This window comes from Schistocerca piceifrons, chromosome 3 (genome assembly GCF_021461385.2).
Source record: "Schistocerca piceifrons isolate TAMUIC-IGC-003096 chromosome 3, iqSchPice1.1, whole genome shotgun sequence".
Taxonomy (NCBI): domain Eukaryota; kingdom Metazoa; phylum Arthropoda; class Insecta; order Orthoptera; family Acrididae; genus Schistocerca; species Schistocerca piceifrons.
In genome coordinates this window covers 186,273,267-186,300,370 of record NC_060140.1, presented here as the reverse complement: position 1 = coordinate 186,300,370, position 27,104 = coordinate 186,273,267, and the positions used below count along the sequence as shown (strand labels likewise).

General features: G+C 47.4%; 1 pseudogene; it reads left to right on the top strand.

Moving 5' to 3' along the window:
- Nucleotides 1–23,816: 23,816 nt before the first annotated feature.
- Nucleotides 23,817–23,934, top strand: LOC124790766 (annotated as a pseudogene).
- The last annotated feature ends 3,170 nt before the right edge of the window (nt 23,935–27,104 follow it).

Below are 27,104 nucleotides of genomic sequence, written 5' to 3'. Positions count from 1 at the left end.
AACAATCGAGGTATCAGTTCGTGCACAAAATCCTGCTCCGGCGACACTTTCGCAATTTCGGAAGGATAAAGAGGCAGCATGGCTCAATATTTCTGCAGGGGACTTACAATGACTTATTGAGTCCATGTCACATAGAGTAGTTGCACTACGCCGCACAAAAGCCAACACATTAGCAGGTGTCCCATGACATTTGTCACCTCACTATATAAGGGGCGTGAACAGCACCAGATGTTAAGTGATCAATGTGAGAGACACATAGAAGCCTCGTACTCGTGTGAGACAGTGTTATCAGCATCTGAGTGTGAAAGGGACCTCAATGCGGGTCTTCATTTTGCTGGCTGGAGGAATTGTGTAACATCCAAATTTTTGGGACCTTTGGAGGATGTTGGGCTATATGGGACATGACACCAGGCATACTCGTCGTCAACGTTCTGGTGGACCACGCCTGGCCACCAGAACAGAGGACCGCTTGTGTACAAAGCACAATGTAACCCCTTCATATACGCGCCTGGCATTCTAAAGACTTACGAAGAACGAGATGTGAGTTAGTGAAACAACAGAGATGAGTTCGTTACAAACACAGAATGACCTAGTGAATAACGCGGGAACCATCAAGAGGTTGTTCGCAGATGTTGCTGTCGTACTCACGGAAGTCGCAAAGCTAGAAAACTGTTGCGAATTACAGGAAGACCTGCCGAAGGTCGACGCTCTGCGAAATTATTGGCAATTCACGGTAAAAATAAATGTCACGTATTGTGCATAAGTAGGCGGAAGGGCGGGTTATTATTTGATTATACGATTGCGAAAAATCATTGGAACCGTCACATCAATTACAAATTAGGAGTTTGCATGCAGAGCGATTTAATGTTGAACGATCACATAAAACTAATGACAAGTGGGCAGATTCCAGACTGAGATTCATTGGAAAACTCCTCAAGAAGTATAGGCCACCCACGATCGAGATAGCTTACAAAAACATTGTCCCATCGATACTGCTTGTGACCTACGCGACCAGAACCGAATAGGATTGACAGAGAAAATCCAAAGAAGAGAAGCGCATTACGTCACAGGTTGATTTAGTGATCGCGAAAACGTGGCAGAGATGTTCATCCAGCTCCACTGGAAGGCTCTACAGGAGACGCGTTGTGCGTAACGGTTGCATTTACTTTTACATTTCGAGTGCGTACGTTCCTAGAAGCGTCAACCAGTATATTTCCATCTCCTACTTAGATCTCGGGAAAAGACCATGAAGGTAATATTGCAGAGATTCGGGTTCGCAGGGTGACTTACCAGCGAGTCATTCATGTATAGAACGAGAAAGGAAAGAGAAAAGTGTCTGTGTGTGTGTGAGTGGGGGGAGGGGGGGGGGGGGAAGAGGACCGAAGTGGAGGAGTGACACTGGTACATATGCACTCTCCGCCCTCTGCCACACGCCGTAGTGTGGCTTCGTGTCCCGAGAACAGCGCCCACTGAAATTTGCGCCCAGAAAACGTCGAACAAAAGTCTACTAGTCCCGCTGTCCGAACTCGGCTGTTTCCACGACACACCGAAGACCCAAGGGCTTTTACGTGTTGACGGAGGAAGAGAACTGGAGATTGTCGAACATTTTTACAATCGGAAGTGATCATAATTTTGTATCAGAAGAAATCACAAAAGTTTACTTGTGGTCACAGCTTCAGAAACTTCATAAAAGATATACGAAATCAAAAGAGGAATAGGGAATTTTAAAATATATGTCTTCTATTTGACAAAGTATATTGTAGAATACACATAAAATAAAATATGTGTTGTTGTGTCTAGGCAAGACAGCCTAGACACAATGCGAGGAAGCCGAAAGGCACACGCTTAAACTCACGCAGGATGGCGTGAGGTCTGAAACAGGATACATAATGAATGCTATAAAGAAAAGTACGTAGCCTCTGGAATACTTAACTTTAATCCATCCTTGTTTTACATCTGGAGATTGTGGCAATACAAGTGAGACTCTTTAGATACAAGTTATGTAAGGCTAATGGCGCCGTGCTAGGTCGTAGCCATTGACTTAGCTGAAGGCTATTCTAACTATCTGCTCTGCAAATGAGCGAGGCTTCGTCAGTGTGCATCGCTAGCTACGTCGTCCGTACAACTGGGGCGAGTGCTAGTCCGTCTCTCAAGACCTGCCGTGTGGTGGCGCTCGGTCTGCCATCACTGAAAGTGGCGACACGCGGGTCCGACATGTACTAATGGACCGCGGCCGATTTAAAGCTACCACCTAGCAAGTGTGGTGTCTGGCGGTGGCACCACACGTGTCATACCCGTGGACGGACGTAAGATACTTTGTTTTGCTAATTAAAAGGCCAGGATCATCCAAACACAAATTTTTGGTGAAAGAGTCTCTACATAGCTTCTTTTGTCACTCCTAGCGCTACGACGACCGTTCCCTATATGCAACTTCAAAACATGAAAACGGTCTGCTTTACAATTCTGCAAATCATTACAATTACTGCCGAGAATATACAGTTTGACGAGGAGGAGGGGAGGGGGAGGGAGGAGGACGAGGAGAAGGAGAAGAAGAAGAAGAAGAAAAACCTACCACGAAGGAATTATCCGAATGGGACGGAAATTGGCAGATGCGGCGTACATGTACACATAAACAAATTATTACAATTTCAGAAAAATTGTATAATTTATTCAAGAGAAAGAGCATAACAAATAGAGCAAGACAGTAAAGCCTTGGTCTATCTCTGGCCTTTATGCAAGCAGTTCTTCGGCTTGATGTTGATTAATAGAGTTGTTGGATGTCTTCCTGAGGAATAACGTGCTAAATTCTGTCCAGTTGGTGCATCACACTGTCAAAATCCCGAGCTGGTTGGATGATCCTGTCCATAATGCAATAAAAGTTCTCAACTGGGAGAAGATCCAAGGAACATTCTGGTCAAGGTAGAATTTGGCAAGCACGAAGACAGGCAGTAGAAATTCTCGGCGTGTGCGGGCGGGCATTATCTTGCTGAAATGTAAGCCAAGGATGGCTTGCCATGAAGGGCAACAACACGAGGCGCAGAATATCGTCGACGTGGCGCTGTTTTGTAAGGGTGCCGTGGATGACAATCAAATGGCTCCTACTATGAAAAAAATGGCTTCCCAGACCATTACTGCTGGGTGTCGGGTCGTATCACGATCAACAGTCAGTTTTGTGCCCCACTGTTGCCTCCAGACACATATTCGGCCCGCAATCTCATTGACTAAAACAGAATTGTCTTCAATGACGAGTCCCACTTCGAACTCAGCGCCCATGAACAGCGAAGACGTGTCTGGTGACGCCCCGCACGACGGTGGGATGCCAACCAGAATGTCTCCCGCTATACGGCCCGCGAACCAAGAGTGATCGTCTGGGGGGCCATTTCATTTCATAGTAGAACCCCTTTGGTTGTCATCCGCGGCTCTCTTACTGCACAGCGGTACGTCGACGATATTCTACACCCCATTTTGTTGGCCTTCATGAGATACCATCCTGGGCTTACATTTCAGCAAGATAATGCCCGTCCGCACACGGCGAGAGTTTCTACAGCTTGTCTTCGTACTTGTCCAACTTGATCATAGCCAGCAAGGTCGCCTGATCTCTCCACAGTTGAGAACGTTTGGAGAATTACGGGCAGGGGCCTCCAACCATCTCGGGATTTTGACGACGTAAAGCGCCAACTGAACGCAACAGGAGAGAGAGGAAGTGACGGTGGTTCACGAAGTACCCTCCGCCACACACTGTAAGATGGATTGCGTATTATAGGATCAGATGTTGCCAAAACCGTACTGAGGTGCTCCTGCACCCTTGGGAGAGCTGCCAAAGCTCCAATCCTGACATCCTCCTCCCCCCCCCCCCCCCCACTGCTCCCCTCCCACCTCGCACCAATCTCGCAGAAAAAACTATGTTTTTGCAATTTTTCTACACAAATGGAGAACATTTAGTGATTTTTTAAGGTAGATTTAATAAAAATGAAGCGTTATTGTAAGCTGTTACTTAAATGAGTTATTCAGATGAGAAATACTGCACACGCAATGGCGCGAGAATCGCCAGAGGCCGCATGACGTGTACAAGGTGTGAACAATGGGGGGTACTGAACATTTCATAAACAATTCTTTATGTTTCTTTTTTTAAAAAGTCTAATGTCATACTCGGTGACCAATATAAAAATGGGCAGTTAGTTAAAACCATAAGAATAATAAATGTGGTGGATCTGAATGCGTAAGGCCCGGAGTACTCATAAAAATATATTGGACAGAATCAACTGTTATCAGCACCGTATTTTATTTTTTTATTTTCTAGGTCATTGCCGCTCCCCTCATTTAAAACATTTTTTAAAAAAGATTTTTAAATTTTAACTACCGCTTTCACCAGATGACGGAATATTGGACGTGAATGATGGGGAGTGGCTACAGGGCAATGTTCAACGTTACTATGTTATAAATAGCGTATGTGAGTATTTTCTTGTTTCATTCAAAAAACTGGCTATTTAAAAGTTCAATCTACACCTTAGAATTGGGGGATCGAATAGTTTATATGAGCTCTTACTATATTATTTTTTGTACAGATTGGCCGGCCGGGGGGACCAAGCGGTTCTAGGCGCTACAGTCTGGAACCGCGCGACCGCTACGTTCGCAGGTTCGAATCCTGCCTCGGGTATGGGTGTGTGTGATGTCCTTAGGTTAGTTAGGTTTAAGTAGTTCAAATGGCTCTGAGCACTATGGGACTCAACTGCTGAGGTCATTAGTCCCCGGTTTAAGTAGTTCTAAGTTCTAGGGGACTGATGACCTCAGAAGTTAAGTTTCATAGTGCTCAGAGCCATTATTTTTTATTTTTTTTTGTACAGATTGCCTGAGGATAAGTGATGCGCAATCGGTCGCAGATTTAATAAAAATCATTCATACAGCCAGTGGGCAATTTTCTTTGGAAAAAAAAAAAAAAGAAAAAGAAAAAAAGAAAAAAGAAAGAAATGTGTTGCATTACTTATTGAACTCCCATCGTAGGGACAGGATGGGCATGAGAACTGACGCATATTTCCCAGTTAATTTTGAAAGCGTATTTTTCTTCCCTCAGTTTATGCGCACCCTGTGTGCCTGTTCACTTAGTGGGGGCTTATCTCGTCATGGCCTCAGCACGGCCCCAGATGTAGAAAGTACGCAGTCTTCCCCAGTACCTCTACACTCAGCTCTGGTGGATGAGCATAGGGGCAGGAACCCAAAGAAGCTGCAGTATGTCGCATCGTCAGATCGTGCATATTCGATAACAAACGGGTGCTTCCGATTGCTGTAGACACTGACGAGCCACCAACGGCGCGAGACGTTAGCGACGCCACGGTAACGCACCGGATCAACACCGACTCAAAGCAAAGCCTCGGCGCTTGTTCGTGACGTCACGTCAGCTAGACACGACGGACGCCAGGTCTGCTGCAGCCATACTCATAATGGTGATGTCTCCCTCTCTGACACAGGAAAATGTGAAACTATTGTCGGTAGTTGACCAACACACGTTGTTCTGAGAGATTTCCGCAATCAATTAATTGTGCAATTCATTACACTTCTTGACAAATAGTGTACTCCTGAACTTAAATTTCCACCTGTTTTAAGGATTGACATACAAAAACAACTTCATTGTCCAGCAGCAACAGAATTCGTGCTTCTTTACCTTATTTGTAAATCTGTGGAAGTTACGTTTGTACTGGGTTGCATTTACAAGAAATTGTGAACATATTGGTGCTCTTCTTTAGGTACCTTGGTTGACTATGGGGTGAGGGGCACTGAATGTTAATGAAATATCTTGCGATTGTACACGGTGGGGGAGGGGCTGGGGGACAGAAGAAGAGGCAAAAGAGAGATACTTGTTTTATCAAATAAAATTTTTTATCTTATAAAGTTTCTGCTTTCAGTTGCAAGAGGGGAATATTTATCTTTTCTAATGTGCATGTTTAAAAAAGTTTAAGCTCAGCAGTATTTTCGATGTATGAAACTGTGGTGTCACGGCCAGACACCACACTTGCTAGGTGGTAGCTTAAATCGGCCGCGGTCCATTTAGTACATGTCGGACCCGCGTGTCGCCACTGTGTGATCGCAGACCGAGCGCCACCACAAGGCAGGTCTCGAGATACGGACGAGCACTCGCCCAGTTGTACGGACGACATTGCTAGCGACAATACGGACGAAGCCTTCCTCTCATTTGCCGAGAGACAGTTAGAATAGCCTTCTGCTAAGTCCATGGCTACGACCTAGCAAGGCGCCATTAGCCTTACCTAGTTTGAGAGTTATCGTATAAATGTCTCACGAAGAACGTTGTAAACCAACCAAGATTAAAAGTTAAGTATATTCCAAAGCTACGTACTTTTCTTGCTACCATTCAATACTATCTTGTTCCAGACTTGACGCCAGTCGGCGTGTGTGTACGCGTGCCTTTCGGCTCCCGTCTCAGTGTGGCGTAACTAGCTTGTTACGCCACGACAGAAACTATTTTGTTTCCTGTTTAGAATTTCTTTCGTTGAAAAAGACTGTAATCTAATGACTGGCAACAGTTGGACATTTACACATGTAAATTAGTTAACATTTCCAGTGACGATCTCAAACGAAAATAAATAAATAAATGAAACGAGTTCATTGTAAGGGGGTTGAGGTAAGTTTCGATAGCAAAATGGATCAAGTAAATGTAGTTACTTGAATGTAAAATTTCCGAAGCTTGCAATGGGGCAAAGCATCTTCTCATATTCATCTACGTTTGTTTTGACAGGGTTCAGTAATACAGAACTATGGTCTTCATTTGTAGCTTTACGATAGTAAGAAAATCTTTCATCTAAATAAAACAGCAGAATCCAAAACAATACCAAAGATTTTGTCCAAAAATAAGAGATTTATAGTGATAAGCACGCCCAGGCGTTTCTGCCTGCAACAGACCTGGCGTTCGCCGTGCCTAGCTGACGTGACGTCACGAACAAGCGCCGAGGCCTTCCTTTGAGTCGGTGTTGACCAGATCCACGCTGAACTGTTACGAACCCCGAGCGCTGCAGGCGGAACTCCGCCGGTGGCCGCAGCTTCGCAAACAGGCGGACACATCCGGGCGTCACAAAATAAAATAAAGCGCCCCAAAATAAACCCCGGCCTCCGCCCCCCCCTGCGGGTGGTTGCGCCGCGCGGCGCGGTCACCGGAGGAGACGCTATTTACGGCCGGGCCCGCGGCGGCGCTGCATAAGAGACATAAAATTCGCACCTAATTCCGGGACTCGCCCGTATCGGTCCTCGCGCGCTCTTTCCGCCGCCGCAGCTGGCCGCCGCTGCGCAAAACAACATAAAACTGTTTTTATCGGAGAATCCGGAATGGCCAGCGGCCGGCCGGGGAGAGAAGTGGGGGCTGGGGAGCGGAAAGCGCAGCGCCAGATAAATCAGTTGGCGCCGCGGGGGTCCGTGCGAGCAGTATGCGCCAACGCAGCGTCGCGCCGAGGAGCCACTAAATTATATTGCTCGTAATTACCGGCCGCGGCAATTAAGCCGACCCGACGGCCGCCACCGTGAACCTGCCCGCATCAAGACGTACGGCCCGGTCCGGCCGGCGCGTGTTTTATCGCCGTCACCTGGGGCGCACAACACACACACACACACACACACACACATACACACACACACGCCACTGCCCCGTCGCGGGGGTACGGTGTGAATCATTAATCGCCAAATGAAATATAATAAGAACCACTCTGGGATGGTCCAAGGTCGCTGGGGCAACGCGCCAATAAGTCAGACAGGCGCGAAACGAAGGCGAGCGAAAGCAAAACACTGTGCGGGAGACAGATAGAGAGAGACGCCACGCACCATGCTGAGGAGGAGGAGGCAATTTATAATTAACGCAAATATTCCGACAGGTAAGGATGCATCCGAGGAGTTCTCACATCTCATTACGACTTATGCCACGGCGTAAATAAGACATAAATATTGTATTACGACTCTCGGCTTGGAGAACCACATGGCCGCTTAATTCCCAGATATTGTGTGAATCACCATTTCCTTTTTTCCTCAAAAACGCACGCACGCACATACACACACACACACACACACACACACACACACACACACACACACACACGTACGAGAGAGAGAGAGAGAGAGAGAGAGAGAGAAGAAACAAGAACAGCGTATCATCTTCCGATAATTCGTTTCGGGTCTCACGCAAATCGCAACTGTGGTATCGGTGAGCTGGGAAATAAATATCACCGATTTTGTGACTTCATTACACGGATATTTATTCCCTCAGGTGAAAAACGTAGTTAATCATCAAACATACACGTTTACAGTAAAACCAAAAACAAATGAATCTCATTAGAAGGAAATGAGGTACCGTTAAAAACAAACATTAAAAACTGCATGTTTTATGTAATTGGAAAGTGGAGAGAGGTGGCCGGGGAGGGGGGCGGGGGAAAGAAAAGGAAAGGGCATTACTATTGATATCAGCTGCCTCGGAATTTTATGCTAAATCTGCGGCGACGATTGAAAAGAAGTTCAAAAATGTTCAGATGTGTGTGAAATTTTATGGGACTTAACTACTAAGGTCATCAGTCCCTAAGCTTACACACTACTTAACCTAAATTATCCTAAGGACACACACACACACCCATGCCCGAGGGAGGTCTCGAACTTCCGCCGGGACCAGCCGCACAGTCCATGACGTCAGCGCCTCAGACCACTCGGCTACTTCCGTGCGGCTGAAAATAAGTGCCGGACTAGGATTCCAATCCGGGATCTCCTGCTTATCAGGCAACTGCATTAACCACAACGCCACCCGGACACAGTGTTTAGACGCTTCAGTCTGGAACCGGGTGACCGCTACGGTCGCAGGTTCGAATCCTGCCTCGGGCATGGATGTGTGTGATGTCCTTAGGTTTAATTAGTTCTAAGTTCTAGGCGACTGATGACCTCAGAAGTTAAGTCGCATAGTACTCAGAACCATTTGAACCACTTTTGACACAGTGTTTATCGCAACTCCGTGGAGTACCTCGGCACGCCTCTCGGACAGCCCACACTCCCACCTAGCGCCACTTATGCGCAGAGTTCCCTTCCATGTCCTCTATGCTCGCTACTTTCAGACTCCAAAAAATGGTTCAAATGGCTCTGAGCACTATGGGACTTAACATCTGAGGCCATCAGTTCCCTAGAACTTAGAACTACTTAAACCTAACTAACCTAAGGACATCACACACATCCATCCCCGAGGCAGGATTTGAACCTGCGACCGTAGCGGCCGCGCGGTTTCAGACTCCTGCAGGAGGTCAGACATAACTGTGCACCTGCACTGAAGGTGGTGGATTCATTGCCCACTGAGGCGAATCAGTTATATGAATGCGTGGTGCTTGTCTTTTGGACATATTCGAAAAAATAGACACTACACATATATATAAGTGCATGTTTCTCTTGGTCATAAATACCTTATTAATTCATTATATCTACTGTGGATGACGAACTGCTGTTGCGATTTAAATTGGTGGTATATGCATCTATAATATGCTGTGGTTTCACATATCGATACCACCTCATAGGCGTCATGCTGTTGGCAACGGAACTGAAAGTTTCCGTCTCATGCGGACAGCAGTCGCGCGGGATCTGGCGGACCCAATGGTGCACCCCCGCTGAGCCACACATGCAGTGGGACCGTACCACGAGCACTCTCAACCACCGCAGTATTGGAAAAAAATGGAAATGAACGTTTGGCGTCATTGGCCGAGAGGCCCCTTGCGGGGTTGGTCCAGCTGCCTTGGTGCAGATCTTATTACATTCGACGCCACATTGGGCGACCTGCGCGCCGGATGGGGATCAAATGATGATGAAGACAACACAACATTCAGTCCCTGAGCGGAGAAAATCCCCGACCCAGCCGGGAATCGAACCCAGGCCCCTTAGGACGGCAGTCCGTCACGCTGACCGTTCAGCTATCTTTTTTTTCCATTTTGTTCGTTGTTGATCGTTGTGTTTGGTCGTTCCGGACGTCGCAAGACATCCTGTTCAAGTTCGGTGGTTGATCCTTCCACTCAGTTTTTTTCTTACAGAGGCCAACCGGCTCTCTGACGGAACACGCTGAGCTACCGTGCTGGCTATTATCGGGGCGAACGCACTATTGGAAGGCCAGAGGAAGCCACTTGGAGTGTCTTTGCTACGACACCATCGTTTGTGCTTACTTGAGGGAGCCTCATCCTTCTTGAAATTGATTGCTGGACACTAATTCTTGCTGCACCATTTGTAACGAGTCTTTATACACTGGGAGAAGCAGAAGTTAAGTAAATCTTCTTTTAAACGAGTTAATATTTTGCTCATGTTTAGATTTCTTAATGACAGTTGCTGCACCACTCTGTAGCCCACCTTCCCTCACTGTTGTGTGGTACACAACATATGCAACCAGTAGCTTTTTCAGTTAGATACGAGTTACTGTACCATCTACTAGCTTCCGAGCCATTGCACGCACTTCGTCAAATGGAGATGTTACAGGACCATTATACAGGTATTCCTGTCAATGTCCAGGCAAATTTTAGTGTCGTAACGATTACGCTTTCTTCGTTCCAATAAAATATGTACATCATGTACACACACACACACACACACACACACACACACACACACACACACACACACAGAGTATTTAGGTGCACTTAGTTTCACAGTACAGGCACATGTTTATGTACTGTGTGCCAAGGGCACCTAAATAATGCGTGTGTGTGTGTGTGTGTGTGTGTGTGTGTGTGTGCGCGCGCGCGCGTGAATTTGTTATTGGTACCACAAGGCAATGTAACCACCACGATCCTACCTTCTACCCGCACACTGCCAGGAATATAGCGTTCCAGTAACACTTCCATTTGAGGATGTGCCTGCAGAGGCTCGAAAATTAGTCAATGGTAAAGCAAATCCTATCAAATACAAAAAGCTGTTGGTGCATATTATCCTACATCACCCACCAATTTTATTTATTTCCAGTCGCGTTTCGGTCACTGCCATTTTTCAGAAGGACATGAAATATACTGACACAAAGTATCTCGTAAATGCTGTGCGTACGAGCGACAGGTTTCCACTGTCGCAGAGTGGCAGGACCGCGCAGCAAAGACACGTGGATATCATTACGCACGGTCGTTCGTAGGCAGTTTTGAACGCCGGCCGTTATCAGTGGAAGGTGGGCATTGTGTCGAACGTATGCCTTAGCGCCATTCAAAGGTTATGGCGAGTATTGGAGAGGTCGAAAAAAGAAGACGTCAATACAAGAAAAACTGACCTCATGTCATGCCAGGATCGGTGTCCCAAGACGGCAGCATCTATGTCGCATGTAGCCCGTGACTGTGTATGATTTCCTTCGAAAAGTTATTCCATATCAGCGGTTTCGACCTTGAGGGAAAGGTGAGGGGAGGTAAATGAAAGTCACTCAAAAACAGTTAAAATATGCTTTAGTGACCACTCTCAGTTATTTAAGGTCTCCTCTGGAATTTTCTATGCAGTCTAATGAGGGGTGAGGTACACGTACACACGTGGTTTCCGTTTTCAATTACGGAGTGGAATAGAGTGTGTCCCAACATGTCAGGCCAATAGATGTTCAATGTGGTGGCCATCATTTGCTGCACACAATTGCAATCTCTGGCGTAATGAATATCGTACACGCCGCAGTACATCTGGTGTAACGTCGCCGCAGGCTGCCACAATACGTTGTTTCATATCCTCTGGGGTTGTAGGCACATCACGGTACACATTCTCCTTTAACGTACCCCACAGAAAGAAGTCCAGAGGTGTAAGATCAGGAGAACGGGCTGGCCAATTTATGCATCCTCCACGTCCAATGAAACGCCCGTCGAACCTCCTGTCAAGGGTCACCCTAGTGTTAATTGCGGAATGTGCAGGTGCACCATCATGCTGATACCACATACGTCGACGCGTTTCCAGTGGGACATTTTCGAGCAACGTTGGCAGATCATTCTGTAGAAACGCGATGTATGTTGCAGCTGTTTGGGCCCCTGCAATGAAGTGAGGACCAATGAGGTGGTCGCCAATGATTCCGCACCATACATTTACAGTCCACGGTCGCTGTCGCTCTACCTGTCTGAGCCAGCGAGGATTGTCCACGGACCAGTAATGCATGTTCCCGTGGTTTGTGAAACCCGCTTCATCGGTAAACAGGTAGAACTGCAACGCATTCTCTGTTAATGCCCACTGACAGAATTGCACTCGATGATTAAAGTCATCACAATGTAATTGCTGATGTAGCGACACATGAAACGGATGAAAGCGGTGACGATGCAGTATGCGCATGACACTACTTTGACTCAGTCCACCGGCTCTCGCAATGTCCCGTGTACTCATGTGTGGGTTCATGGCAACAGCAGCTAACACACCAACTGCACCCGCTTCTCCTGTGACGGGCCTGTTACGGACCCATTTGCGTGCTACGACCATACCTGTTGCATACAGTTGGCGGTAGATGTTTTGCAATGTGCGGCACGTTGGATGCTCTCTGTCCGGGTACCGTTCCGCATACACCCTGCAGGCTTCAGCTGCATTTCGTCGACACTCGCCATAGATAAGTATCATCTCCGCCTTTTCAGAGTTCGAATACACCATGGTCACAGTTCCTACAACACTACACTATCACAGACGTCTGGTAACACGGTGTACTACAGTTGGTCTGCGTGCGGAGACGAAAGCAGAATAACAATAGCAGCAAGCGCTACATGCGGACACTGCGACAGCTAGACCAAACCGCAACAGTGCACTACAGCCACACTCGTATCCACGGTCGTCATCGTAAACATGTCACTGCAGATGCTGCTCGCCGACCGTGGCCCGTGTTTGTTACAACACGCAACTGAACGTCGGAGGTTTCAAGCGTCAAATTTAGGTTACGATATCTCCAGATGTAATTAACATTTTACAATGCAACAAACGGCACTGATTACATATTTGTTTATATGTTCAGATGTGCTAACAAAACTAACGTGGTTCCATTTAAAAAAACGTAGGTTTGTGTTAAGAAACATACTTCCGTGCATTTTTGTATGGTTTGTATTAAGCAATTACACTAGACCCCCTCCTCACGTTCGGTCTGTGGAATCGGTTCGTCAGTATTTGATGTGGTTTACGAAATATATCCAGCGGTAACGTTAGGTGACTCTCCCTGTATATTGATCGTAAATTTTCAGTTTCAGACGCATTGGAAGTTTCGTTTTGTGAACTTATAGTGTATATTAAAAGCGCTGCAGGCCGTTTTTAGTCTTTGTTTACTTCTTTTTCCGCCATGCTGTGCTAGCGTCATCATTTGTCATCAGTCGTGGATACTGACAGCAAATATTTTCATGACTTGTAGAACCGAGAAGTAAACATAACATAAAGACTACTCACAGATTAGGTGTTGAGCCTGTCCTGTCTGTCCGACTGTTGCTTATAACGCAGTACGAGGAGCGATCTATGATCGTGTGACATGTGATCAGAATGTCGCCAGATCTCCCCAGCCGTTATTGCCAGTAGATGGATCTTGATGAAGCCGCTGCTTCTTTAGTCGAGCAGATCCTCATCTGGTCTCACGGGGCTGAGTGGACCTTCTTCCAGACCTCCCCGCCTCAGAAAAAAATTTGAGAACCTACCAGGATTCGAACCCTTCCGCATCGAACGTAGCAATGTTAACTTTCTTTTCAAGGGGGGATCGTCTCTGGGGCAAACTGGGCAGGTGTGATTTTATGGGATCTGGCACAATGTACCCGTCGACGAACAGGACGAAATGAAAGGGTTAAAGCGCCATGGGAGAATACTCATTTACTTATTGTTAAGAAATAAATCCACATTTTCCACGACATGTCTTTGTCGCCTAGTCTTTGAAAGTACAAACTTTACGTACTAACTGCGTGAAAGAGAGAGAGAGAGAAACAAATGAAATGTAGCACTTCTGGGACACGCACATGCGGCGCCGATACTCTACGAATGCCGCTGCCCCGTCTTCATAGCATGTCTTCTCGTAATGCTATGTAGGTACCGTTATCTGTTCAATCGTCTACGTGCGGCTGTATCTAATTTATCTCCTGCCATTAAAGATCACCTGTGGAACGGATCGTGAAGGACGCTCCACAAGAAGTTCGATAAGTATTAGCTTTACTTAGGATTCTTCACAACTGTACAATGAAGACTGGTTAAATAGTTCCAAAAATCTATGACACCACCTCCAAACAAACGAATCGCATTACTTCTGAGCCTCATGACGGCGTTATGTTTCGTTCACGGGTAATAAACAGCGCCCGGGTAAAGTGCGTGAATCGACATAAGCGGGCGACACCCGTAAAAAGGGAGCCAAAATTTGACGCACAAAATACCATATCTTTTCCACCGGCCCACAACGTAGCCGATGTTTGTCTGTATCCTGAATGTTGAAATTTACACATAAAGGCGAATCAGCAGGATGGATGCAATGGATCTCTCTCTAGTAATCTGTCTTTTGTTCACCCGGTCGAACATACGTCTGACCCTAGTGTTACGGCGTTGACAGTGCGCATGCTACCTTCCAACTCACGATAGGGTAAGTCAGTTCGACTACTTTAGACGATAGATGTCACTGACCGTTGGGAACTGAGAGACAGGGAGAACTTCTCTTAGGTAGCTATAATACAGACAAAACCCCTCAAAATAGGAAAATGGCACCAGCATCTCACTAACAGCCACTGGATGGTCCAGGGAAGACGGTGCTCTGCCTACATCGGTGAGCTGGTGAGACTGGCCAAAGCTCGAGGCGCATAGTAGCGTATAGAGACACCGCTCAATCATGAGCATTGACAAGGCCAAGTCCGGCGCGTTCATCAGGAAGAATGTACCATTTGGATACGAAAGATGCATAAAACCAACAAGTAAAGGAAAGAATGTTTTCAGATAGCAAAATTAGATCCAAATTACAATTTCTTGTACCTCATGAAAGTAACACACTACAAACAAATTCTGGTAGAACAAAAGTGGAGTTGCTGTGGCAAAGAGTCGGTCGTTGGTATCCATTATGACTGGAAGATTTCTTACGAATACCGATCCCATTTGCTTCAACTTACAGGAGTCAAAGTGCATGTCTGACTGCTGTTTGAAATTAAAACAATACCAAGGAATCGAGTGAGCTAGAAGCATGACTTGCAATATCCAATGGGCGATATTTTGAAGTAAAGCTGTCGTCAATCCCACGGTTGGTTTGAGCACCACAGTGGTGTACTGGTCAACTACAGGAGGATCCACAGATTAGCGTAGACTCCGAACTAAAGTGCAGCTATGCATTTTTCACATCAACGAACACTGCCAGAAGTGAGAAGTGACATAAAAATTCTAAGTGTCACAGGGTATTGAATTCCAGACTACCGGCCGCTGTGGCAGAGCGGTTCTCGGCGCGTCAGTCTGGAACCGCGCGACCGCTACGGTCGCAAGTTCGAATCCCGCCTAGGGCATGAATGTGTGTGATGTCCTTAGGTTAGTTAGGTTTGAGTGGTTCTAAGTTCTAGGGGACTGATGACCTCAGATGTTAAGTCCCATAGTGCTCAGAGCCATTTGAACCATTTTTTGAATCCCAGACTTCTGGATACGTAGTCCTGCATTTCACCACTGAGCCACCGAGCCACATTAACGAAGAAACATGGCAGATCAGTTTCCAGTTGATTTTGAAATAAGGAAGTTGGTAATACAGATTAACAGCACATACTATTATCACCGGCCAGCATAGGTCATAACTAGGCAGACATCGATATGATGAATATATCGATAGAAATAAGCGTTTGAGAGTAATTGAGACTATGTGGTTACCAGGCACTACAGACGTGCTTCTTTGTAAATATCGCCTGCTGGTCCTCGATGTGGCATTTGTTCGCATTTTAAAGACGTGGAGTTGTAAACATAATTGATACGACAGTACAGTAAACAGTAAGAGTGACACTCATGGCAGTTGTCTGCAGAACGTCAGTTGTATGGTACAAGTGTGGTGGAAACATGAAACATTCCCGTAACGAGTAGTATGCGGATATGCATTTCAAGTATGGTAGGGCTAACAGCAGTGCAAGGGAGGCTGCACGCTCATACGAAAAAGTATACGCCGCCCGAAGGTACCCCGAGAGTAGAACGTTTGCAAGGTTGCATCAACGCCTCCGAGAAACTGGGAGCTTTGCACACGCTACGGGAGCGGGTAGGCCAGCTCGAATTGCACCTTTGCTTCAAGATGTGGGCTGGGAAAAGTCGAATACTGTCCTAAAATCTCGACAAGGAGACTCGCAAACAATTTCCTGAAATGAGCCACAGTAGTGTTTGGTGATAATGCATCGCAAGCAACGTTTCCGTACCACCTCCAACGAGTTCAGTGGGTGAGGCGGACTTTGGTCCTACAAAATATTCAGTCAGTGAACCCAAAAAGAAGGTGCAGTTAACCGTACGTTTGATAACAACATTTTATTTACAGATGAAGCAGAGTTCACTCACGATTCTCACGTTTGAAGTCATCTAGCCTCCAACCAGATGTTGTGCATGTGTCTCCACACCAGGGACGTTTCTCATTGTATGTGTGCTTAGTGGTACTAGGTGATCATCTTACTGGCCGCACATGTTAGCAAATATACTCGATTAATAGAACTGTGTTCGGTTTCTACGGCATCATTGTGCAGGACTGCTTGAGGATGTTCCCTTGGAGCAACGCCAGACGATGTGGTACGTGCAGGATGCAGCACCAGGACATTTTGTTGCTATGCTAAGACGACATCCACCAGGCAGACATGGCCAAAGATGATTTGGGCGAGAAGGACCTGTGCCGCGGCTTCCAAGAACAGCTGATCTAATACCACGGATTTCTATGCTGGAGGAGACCTTAAAGGTATAGTGTACGCCACTCCGGGTAACATAGTTAAAGAATTGGAGCAGACACTTGTCAATGCTTCCCGAGAATTTGGAAGTGATGCAGACGTGTTTGGAAGCATTCGAAACTCATTGCGGCGACGGGTACAGGACTGCGCCCGGATACAAGAACGACATCTGAACAGTTCTTCTATCTGCGAGTACGATTTTGCTGTGCCTGTGTTATTCGGAATTACGATGCAAAATTCCTTCGGACATGCATGCATGTATGAAGGAATAGGCACTGCGGCGACTACAGCCGCTATGAAATGCAATAAATGTACTCGTTGTTGCGAACATAGATCACCATCAGCTGTATGATGGAATGACGACAGTGAAAATTTGTGCTGCACCGGGGCTCGAACCCGGATTTCCCGCTTATCGTGAGCGTTCGCCTTACCATTAGGCTATCCGAGCACAACTCACGGCCAGACCCAAACTTACATACGTCTTCTTCCATGTGTCTACAACCTGCACTTCTACGTTCATTATGTACACTCCTGGAAATTGAAATAAGAACACCGTGAATTCATTGTCCCAGGAAGGGGAAACTTTATTGACACATTCCTGGGTTCAGATACATCACATGATCACACTGACAGAACCACAGGCACATAGACACAGGCAACAGAGCATGCACAATGTCGGCACTAGTACAGTGTATATCCACCTTTCGCAGCAATGCAGGCTGCTATTCTCCCATGGAGACGATCGTAGAGATGCTGGATGTAGTCCTGTGGAACGGCTTGCCATGCCATTTCCACCTGGCGCCTCAGTTGGACCAGCGTTCGTGCTGGACGTGCAGACCGCGTGAGACGACGCTTCATCCAGTCCCAAACATGCTCAATGGGAGACAGATCCGGAGATCTTGCTGGCCAGGGTAGTTGACTTACACCTTCTAGAGCACGTTGGGTGGCACGGGATACATGCGGACGTGCATTGTCCTGTTGGAACAGCAAGTTCCCTTGACGGTCTAGGAATGGTAGAACGATGGGTTCGATGACGGTTTGGATGTACCGTGCACTATTCAGTGTCCCCTCGACGATCACCAGTGGTGTACGGCCAGTGTAGGAGATCGCTCCCCACACCATGATGCCGGGCGTTGGCCCTGTGTGCCTCGGTCGTATGCAGTCCTGATTGTCGCGCTCACCTGCACGGCGCCAAACACGCATACGACCATCATTGGCACCAAGGCAGAAGCGACTCTCATCGCTGAAGACGACACGTCTCCATTCGTCCCTCCATTCACGCCTGTCGCGACACCACTGGAGGCGGGCTGCACGATGTTGGGGCGTGAGCGGAAGACGGCCTAACGGTGTGCGGGACCGTAGCCCAGCTTCATGGAGACGGTTGCGAATGGTCCTCGCCGATACCCCAGGAGCAACAGTGTCCCTAATTTGCTGGGAAGTGGCGATGCGGTCCCCTACGGCACTGCGTAGGATCCTACGGTCTTGGCGTGCATCCGTGCGTCGCTGCGGTCCAGTCCCAGGTCGACTGGCACGTGCACCTTCCGCCGACCACTGGCGACAACATCGATGTACTGTGGAGACCTCACGCCCCACGTGTTGAGCAATTCGGCGGTACGTCCACCCGGCCTCCCGCATGCCCACTATACGCCCTCGCTCAAAGTCCGTCAACTGCACATACGGTTCACGTCCACGCTGTCGCGGCATGCTACCAGTGTTAAAGACTGCGATGGAGCTCCGTATGCCACGGCAAACTGGCTGACACTGACGGCGGCGGTGCACAAATGCTGCGCAGCTAGCGCCATTCGACGGCCAACACCGCGGTTCCTGGTGTGTCCGCTGTGCCGTGCGTGTGATCATTGCTTGTACAGCCCTCTCGCAGTGTCCGGAGCAAGTATGGTGGGTCTGACACACCGGTGTCAATGTGTTCTTTTTTCCATTTCCAGGAGTGTATATTCCCGTTCAGGGGAGACATTATAACTGGAAGACGCTTGCTCGGTGTCGGCGTATAAATACGGTATCGCAGTGCCTATATTATTCACAATTACGATGCAAAATTCCTACGGTCATGCATATTTCTGAACAACACAAGCTTTGCAATATTGTATTTATACGCGGACGCAGGGTAAGTGACTTTGCGCTGAATGGCCGCGTGGTTTGAGGCGCCATGACACAGATTGCGCTGCCCCTACCACCGAGGTTCGAGTCCTCCGTCGGGCATGGGTGTGAGTGTTGTTCTTACCACACGTAAGTTTAAGTACGTGTAAGTCTAGCGACCATTGACCTCAGCAGTATGGTCCCTTAGGAATTCACATGCATTTTTAAGCGACTTTCAGTTAAAATGTTTGCGCTTTACGGCAATACACATAATGAGTTTACGAGTGCAAATTGTGGACGAATGGTTGACGTATGTAAGTTTCGGTCCGGCCGTGAGCGGTCCTCGAAAAACCTAATGATAAACCGACCGATCGCGATAAGCGGGAAATTACGGTTCGAGTCCCGGTACGACACAAATTTTCATTGTCATCATTCCATTATGCAGCTTATGGTTATCCATATTCACAAATGCGAATACATTTAATGTAACTACAAGAACAGTCATGTTGCTGTTATAGACATTCAAAAACCAGCCGTTCTACCAAAGTACACTAGTGGCCATTAAAATTGCTACACCACGAAGATGACGTGCTACAGACGCAAAACGTAACCGACAGGAAGAAAATGCTGTGATATGCAAATCATAAGCTTTTCAGAGCATTCACACAAGGTTGGCGCCAGTGGCGACACCTACAACGTGCTGATAAGAGGAAAATTTCCAACCGATTTCCCATACACAAAACAGCAGTCGACCGGCGTTGTCTGGTGAAACGTTGTTGTGATGCCTCGTGTAAGGAGAAGAAATGCATACCATCACGTTTCCGACTTTGATAAAGGTCGGATTGTAGCCTATCGCGATTGCGGTTTATCGTATCGTGACATTGCTGCTCGCGTTGGTCGAGACCCAATGACTGTTAGCAGAATATGGAATCGGTGGGTTCAGGAGGGTAATACGGAACGCCGTACTGGATCCCAACGGCCTCGTATCACTAGCAGTCGAGATGACAGCCATCTTATCCGCATGGCTCTAACGGATCGTGCAGCCACGTCTCGATCCCTGAGTTAACAGATGGGGACGTTTGCAAGACATCCATAGGCACGAACAGTTCGACGACGTTTGCAGCAGCATGGACCATCAGCTCGGAGACCATGGCTGCGGTTACTCCTGACGCTGCATCACAGACAGGAGCGCCTGTGATGGTGTACTCAACGACGAACCTGGGTGCACGAATGGCAAAACGTCATTTTTTCGGATGAATCCAGGTTCTGTTTACAGCATCATGATGGACGCATCCGTGTTTGGCGGCATCGCTGTGAACGCACATTGGAAGAGTGTATTCATCGTCGCCATAGTGGCGTATCACCCGGTGTGATGGCATGGGGTGCCACTGGTTACGCGTCTCGGTCACCTCTTGTTCGCATTGACGGCACTTTGAACAGTTGAAATTACATTTCAGATGTGTTACGACCCGTGGTTCTACCCTTCATTCGATCCTTGCGAAACCCTACATTTCAGCAGGATAATGCACAACCACTTGTTGCAGGTCCTGTACGGGCCTTTCTGGATACAGAAAATGTTCGACTGCTGCCCTGGCCAGCACATTCTCCAGACCTCTCACCAATTGAAAACGTCTGGTCAATGATGGCCGAGCAACTGGCTCTTCACAATATGCCAGTCACTACTCTTGATGAACTGTGGTATCGCGCTGAAGCTGCATGGGAAGCTTTACCTGTACACGCCATCCAAGCTCTGTTTGACTCAATGCCCAGGCGTATCAAGGCCGTTATTACAGCCAGAGGTGGGTACTGATTTCTCAGGATTATGCACCCAAATTGCGTGAAAATGTAATCACATGTCAGTTCTAGTATATTTGTCCAATGAATAACCGTTTCTCATATGCATTTCTTCTTCCTGTAGAAATTGTAATGGCCAGTAGTGTATCTCTAATAATTTTTCTTGATGTTGTACAGCCTTGTTACCGTTCCCTAACTGAGATTACGTTTGCACATTATCAACAGTGGTGGCTGGTAATTACAAAGCCACAATCATCTCCCACACGTTTCGTTTGCGGTCCTTTGTTTATTGAGACATTTTTTCTTGTGGTATCGTGCATTTCAACTGTGGTGTCACCGCCAGACACCACACTTGCTAGGTGGTAGCCTTTTTAAATCGGCCGCGGTCCGCTAGTATACGACGGACCCGCGTGTCGCCACTGTCAGTAATTGCAGACCGAGCGCCACCACACGGCAGGTCTAGAGAGACGTACTAGCACTCGTCCCAGTTGTACAGCCGACGTTGCTAGGAAAGGTTCACTGAGAATTACGCTCTCAATTGCCGAGACGATAGTTAGCATAGCCTTCAGCTAAGTCAATTGCTACGACCTAGCAAGGCGCCATTTATCCTTTGCTATGTATCTAATGAAGCATGTACAGTAACAAGACCAATGTTCACGAGTCGTGGATTAAAGTTAAGTATTCCAGCAGCTACGTACTTTTCTTTATAGCACTCATTACGTATCCTGTTTCAGACCTCACGCCAGCCTGCGTGAGTTTAAGCGCGTGCCTTTCGGTTACCCGTCACTGTGGACTGGCTGTCTTGTCAGTCCACAACATTAACTGTATGCGCTTATGCCATTCATTATGTTGCACCCTGTACATCAGGCTTCACTAACTATGCTGTCCTAACTTCACCGGGCACCGGGTGCACTGTTTTTCACGTAGTCAGTAAAATAATGTTCTTGTAGTGGTCTTCAGCCCTAAGAGTGGTTTGTGGTTTGTTGCTGCTCTACACATTTGTACATCCAGTACGAGTCTCTGTTCTCTCTGGGTAACCATTTAAATCTTATTACTGTGTTCGAGCTTTGGTGTTCCTCTATAAATTTCACTACCACACTTCTCTCCGCCACCAAATCAACAACTCCCTGATATCTTATCATCAGCCTGTCCCTTGTTTCAATCAGTTCCGCGAAATTTTTTCTCTCTTATGTCTGCATTAACACAGATTTAGTGTAACAAGGTGCACTAACTTTCTTTAACTTAACTCAACACAACTCAGCTGTAAGGTTGAGAGGACCACGCCACGCCGACCGACCGCCGTGTCATTCTCTGCAAATGGCATCATCTCGGTGCGGTACGGGGACATCACACCGCTCTCGCAGCTGTTGTCGGCGTTCCGGAACATGGAGCCGCTACTCTTCACTCAAGCGGCTTCTCAACTGGCATCGCGAGGCTGAGTACACCCGGTACACACCTACCACTAAGAAAAAATCCCTAGCAGTAACGGGAACTGTATCAGAGTCCTCGAGATGACGGTCAGAAACTCTGACCACTCGACAAAGGAGGTGGACTTCTTTTGCTGCAGGCTATAAAAAAACATTAACACAATTTTTTACAAATATTTATGTAATTTATTGGGAAACATTATGTATGCAGTGCATCGATAATGACAGACCTCGCACTGAGCTAGTTTAATAGTTACTTTCTTCTTTCGAACTTAACTCAACATCCCTTTCCTTGCGTTTATCCAGTCGTGTAGGATCCGCTGTTTTCATTGTTTGGAAAATTTATTTTATTTTAACTATGTACCCAGATGCACTTTCGTTCACCACAGTGGTCAACCAACGAGTGGAATGGAACTCATATTCCATTTATGTACGAATAGTGTAAACTTCGTTGAGTGTGATATTGTATTTTAAGTAATAGTGAGTCGTGTTTTTGAGGTGTGTATTGAGCACCTGTCGAGCATTTGGCCGGAAGTTCGTGGAAAACCACCTAAAAATCATATTGAGGTTGGCGCAGCTGCACGGCTTTGATCCGACTCTGGCTCAAAATAAGTCCGCGGCTTGTGGTCTAGCGGTAGCGTTCTCGCTTCCCGTGCACGGGGCCCCGGGTCCTATTCCCGACAGGGTTAGGAATTTTCAATTGCCTAGAGACGAATGGGTATTGTTGTGTTGTCTTCATCATCATAATTCATCCCCATTACGGTCGGAGGAAGGCAACGGCAAACCACTTCCATTAGGACCTCGGCTAGTACGGCGGTGCGGGTCTCCAGCGTCGTTCTCCTACGCTCTGTGAAGAAGCATGGAACTCATTTCCATATGAAATAAAATCGTCACAACTTCTGAACGTTTTGTGTCAGGACGCTCAAACTTTACGGTTGGCCGCGGGGCATCATGGGCATCAGTATGCGCATGCATAGCATGGCGCAGCGACGAAGCCCAGTTCATTTGGATGGGTTCGTCAATAACAAATTTAGCGCATTTGGGGGACTGAGAATCCGCATCTCGCAATCGAGAAGTCTCTTCATCCTCAATGGGTGACTGTGTTGCGTGAAATGTCCTGTCACGGAATAATCGGCGCGATATTCCTTGATGGCACAGTGACGACCGAACCGTACGTGAAAGTTTTGGAAGATGATTTCATCCCCATTATCCAAAGTGACCCTGATTTCGACAGGAAGTGGTTCATGCAAGACGATGTTCGACCCCATCGAAGCAGGAATGGGTTTCACGTAACGGATGAGCACTTTGGGGACCGCATTCTGGCTGTGGACCACCCAGAGCTGACTGGCATGGGCCTCAATTGGCCGTCATAGTCTCCGGATACGAACACTTGCGACTCCTTTTTGTGGAGCTATAATAAAGACAAGATGTACAGCAATAATCCGAAAACCACTGCTGAGCTGAATACAGCCATTCAGGAGGTCATCGACAGCATCGATGTTCCGACACTTCAGCGGGTAATGCAGCATTTCGCTGTTCGTCTGCGTCACACCATCGCGAAATTATGGCAGGTATATCGGAGATGTCATAACCTAAATCCTAATGATTGTAGCGACGAATGAAGTGTGGGCACGCCGTAGTTTGTAAATAGGTTTCTTTCATATAGTTCAATGGCAACGGCCTTGCCGCAGTGGATACACCGGTTCCCGTCAGATCACCGAAGTTAAGCGCTGTCGGGCGTGGTCGGCAATTGGATGGGTGACCATCCAGGCCGCCATGCGCTGTTGCCACTCTTCGGGGTGCACTCAGCCTCGTGATGCCAAGTGAGGAGATACTCGACCGAATAGTAGCGGCTTCGGTCAAGAATACCAACAGAACGACCGGAAGAGCGGTGTGCTGACCCCACGCCCCTCCTAACCGCATCCTCCTCTGAGGATGACGCGGCGTTCGGATGGTCCCGATAGGCCAGTTGTGGCCGGTAGACGGAGTGGTTTTATTTCTTCATATAGTTCAATAATTGTCACCATATAAACACCATTGAAATTTATTGCAGGACAAATTTTGGTTGCTTTATTAAATCGTGAAGTTCACTGATTTAATTGAGAGGCTGTTGGTTCATTCGTATCTGAAGTAAAGTATTGTTTTACATATTTGCTTCTGAAACTAATTGCTTTAATGTCGAAACTGTTACAGTAACTGTAGCCCAATCTTAAGAGAAATTTTTGTGCGGTCATCAGCGATCGAACTTTTATGCAATTTTGATCTTTAATAAATGCTTTAAAAACGCAAATCCAGATTCAATAAACCGCTCCACCCTTTCCCGGTGTGGGCCACATACCTGTAACAAATCTGATGCGATTTATCGAGAGGTCTCTGCGTCGATATTTCCGGAAACATTGCCATCTCTGTGTCCTGTACTTGCCGGTGCCGGCAGCCAGCGGAGCTGCCCGCCGGGGTCCAGCAGCTGGCGCGGCGGCGCAGGTGCGCGCTCGCAGGGCGCATGCGCGGGCGCCGGGCGCCTGTCACCGGAGCGGCCGCAACCCGTTGGGCACCGGCGGCGTCTGCGCGCGGCGCCGTGTTAATTGGGAGCCGCTCATTAGCGGCCGCCAATTGATTCGCCGGCCGGCTGCGCGCGCGCCCCACGTGCGTGGGCGGGGCCCCGCGGCGCACGCTCCGTCCTGCCGGCCTCCACACACACCCACACGTACACACTCACACACCGCACTGTCACCGCGGGAAACACGAGTCGCCAGAAATATCGGTGCGCTACCTTATATTACATTAAATACTTTTACATACAAGTGTCGATGATTTAGACACAATGCCGCAAACGTTTTAGGGAATAGTTTCATGTTGAAGAATACTTCTCTGGTTTTCATTCCCGTTACTGCGTTGAAATTTCGCGATGTTTCCCTGATTGTCTCGTCATCTTCTCACAATGTGTCCAAATTGCGCAAGCGTATATAAATACGGTGTTACAAAAAGGTACGGCCGAACTTTCAGGTTCAGGGAACATTCCTCACACACAAATAAAGAAAAGATGTTATGTGGACATGTGCCGGGAAACGCTTAATTTCCATGTTAGGCCTCATTTCAGTTTCGTTAGTATGTACTGTACTTCCTCGATTCACCGCCAGTAGGTCCAATTGAAGAAAGGTAATGGTAACTTCGCTGCTTGTGTAGACATGCGACTCATTGATCTACAGTACTAGCATGAAGCACATCAGTACGTAGCATCAACAGGTTAGTGTTCATCACGAACGTGGTTTTCCAGTCTGTGCAATGTTTACAAATGCGGAGTTGGCAGAGGCCCATTTGATGCATGGATTAGCACGGGGTAATAGCCGTGGCGCGGTACGTTTGTATCGAGACAGATTTACAGAACGAAGGTGTCCCGACAGGAAGACGTTCGAAGCAATTCATCGGCGTCTTAGGGAGCACGGAACATTCCAGCCTATGACTCGCGACTGGGGAAGACCTAGAACGACGAGGACACCTGCAATGGACGAGGCAATTCTTCGTGCAGTTGACGATAACCCTAATGTCAGCGTCAGAAAAGTTGCTCCTGTACAAGGTAACGTTGACCACGTCACTGTATGGAGAGTCCTACGGGAGAACTGGTTGTTTCCGTACCATCTACAGCGTGTACAGGCGCTATCAGCAGCTGATTGGCCTCCACGGGTACACTTCTGCGAATGGTTCATCCAACAATGTGTCAATCCTCATTTCAGTGCAAATGTTCTCTTTACGGATGAGGCTTCATTCCAACGTGATCAAATTGTAAATTTTCACAATCAACATGTGTGGGCTGACGAGAATCCGCACGCAATTGTACATTCACGTCATCAACACAGATTTTCTGTGAACGTTTGGGCAGGCATTGTTGATGATGTCTTGATTGGGCCCCATGTTCTTCCACCTACGCTCAATGGAGCACGTTATCATGATTTCATACGGGATACTCTACCTGTGCTGCTAGAACATGTGCCTTTACAAGTACGACACAACATCTGGTTCATGCACGATGGAGCTCCTGCACATTTCAGTCGAAGTGTTCGTACGCTTCTCAACAACAGATTCGGTGACCGATGGATTGGTAGAGGCGGACCAATTCCATGGCCTCCACGCTCTCCTGACCTACACCCTCTTGACTTTCATTTATGGGGGCATTTGAAAGCTCTTGTCTACGCAACCCCGGTACCAAATGTAGAGACTCTTCGTGCTCGTATTGTGGACGGCTGTGATACAATACGCCATTCTCCAGGGCTGCATCACCGCATCAGGGATTCCATCCGACGGAGGGTGGATGCATGTATCCTCGCTAACGGAGGACATTTTGAACATTTCCTGTAAGTGTTTGAAGTCACGCTGGTACGTTCTGTTGCTGTGTGTTTCCATTCCACGATTAATGTGATTTGAAGAGAAGTAATAAAATGAGCTCTAACATGGAAAGTAAGCGTTTCCGGACACGTGTCCACACAACATCTTTTCTTTCTTTGTGTGTGAGGAATGTTTCCTGAAAGTTATGCCGTACCTTTTTGTAACACCCTATGTTCAGTCCAGCGTCCGGCCATCCTGATTTAGGCTTTCCGTGATTTCCCTAAATCGGTCCATGCAAATGCCGGGATGGTTCCTTTCAAAGGGCACGGCCGACTTCCTTCCCCATCCTTCCCTAATCCGATGAGACCGATGGCCTCGCTGTCTGGTCTCCTTCCCCAAACAACCAAACCAACCAATATATATATATATATATATATATATATATATATATATATATATATATATATCGGAAAGGCAGCTGTCTCTCCCCCAATCCATTCCTCTCGCGCGGGGTTCGGCGACGTGTGATGTGGTCAACGGGCCGCAGTTCGACTGGCGGTGCATTCAGTCTTGCCCTCTCGCGAATCGTAAACTGCTGGCCGCGGTTGTGGCGTATAGCTGGTAGAGCAGCGTTCCACGC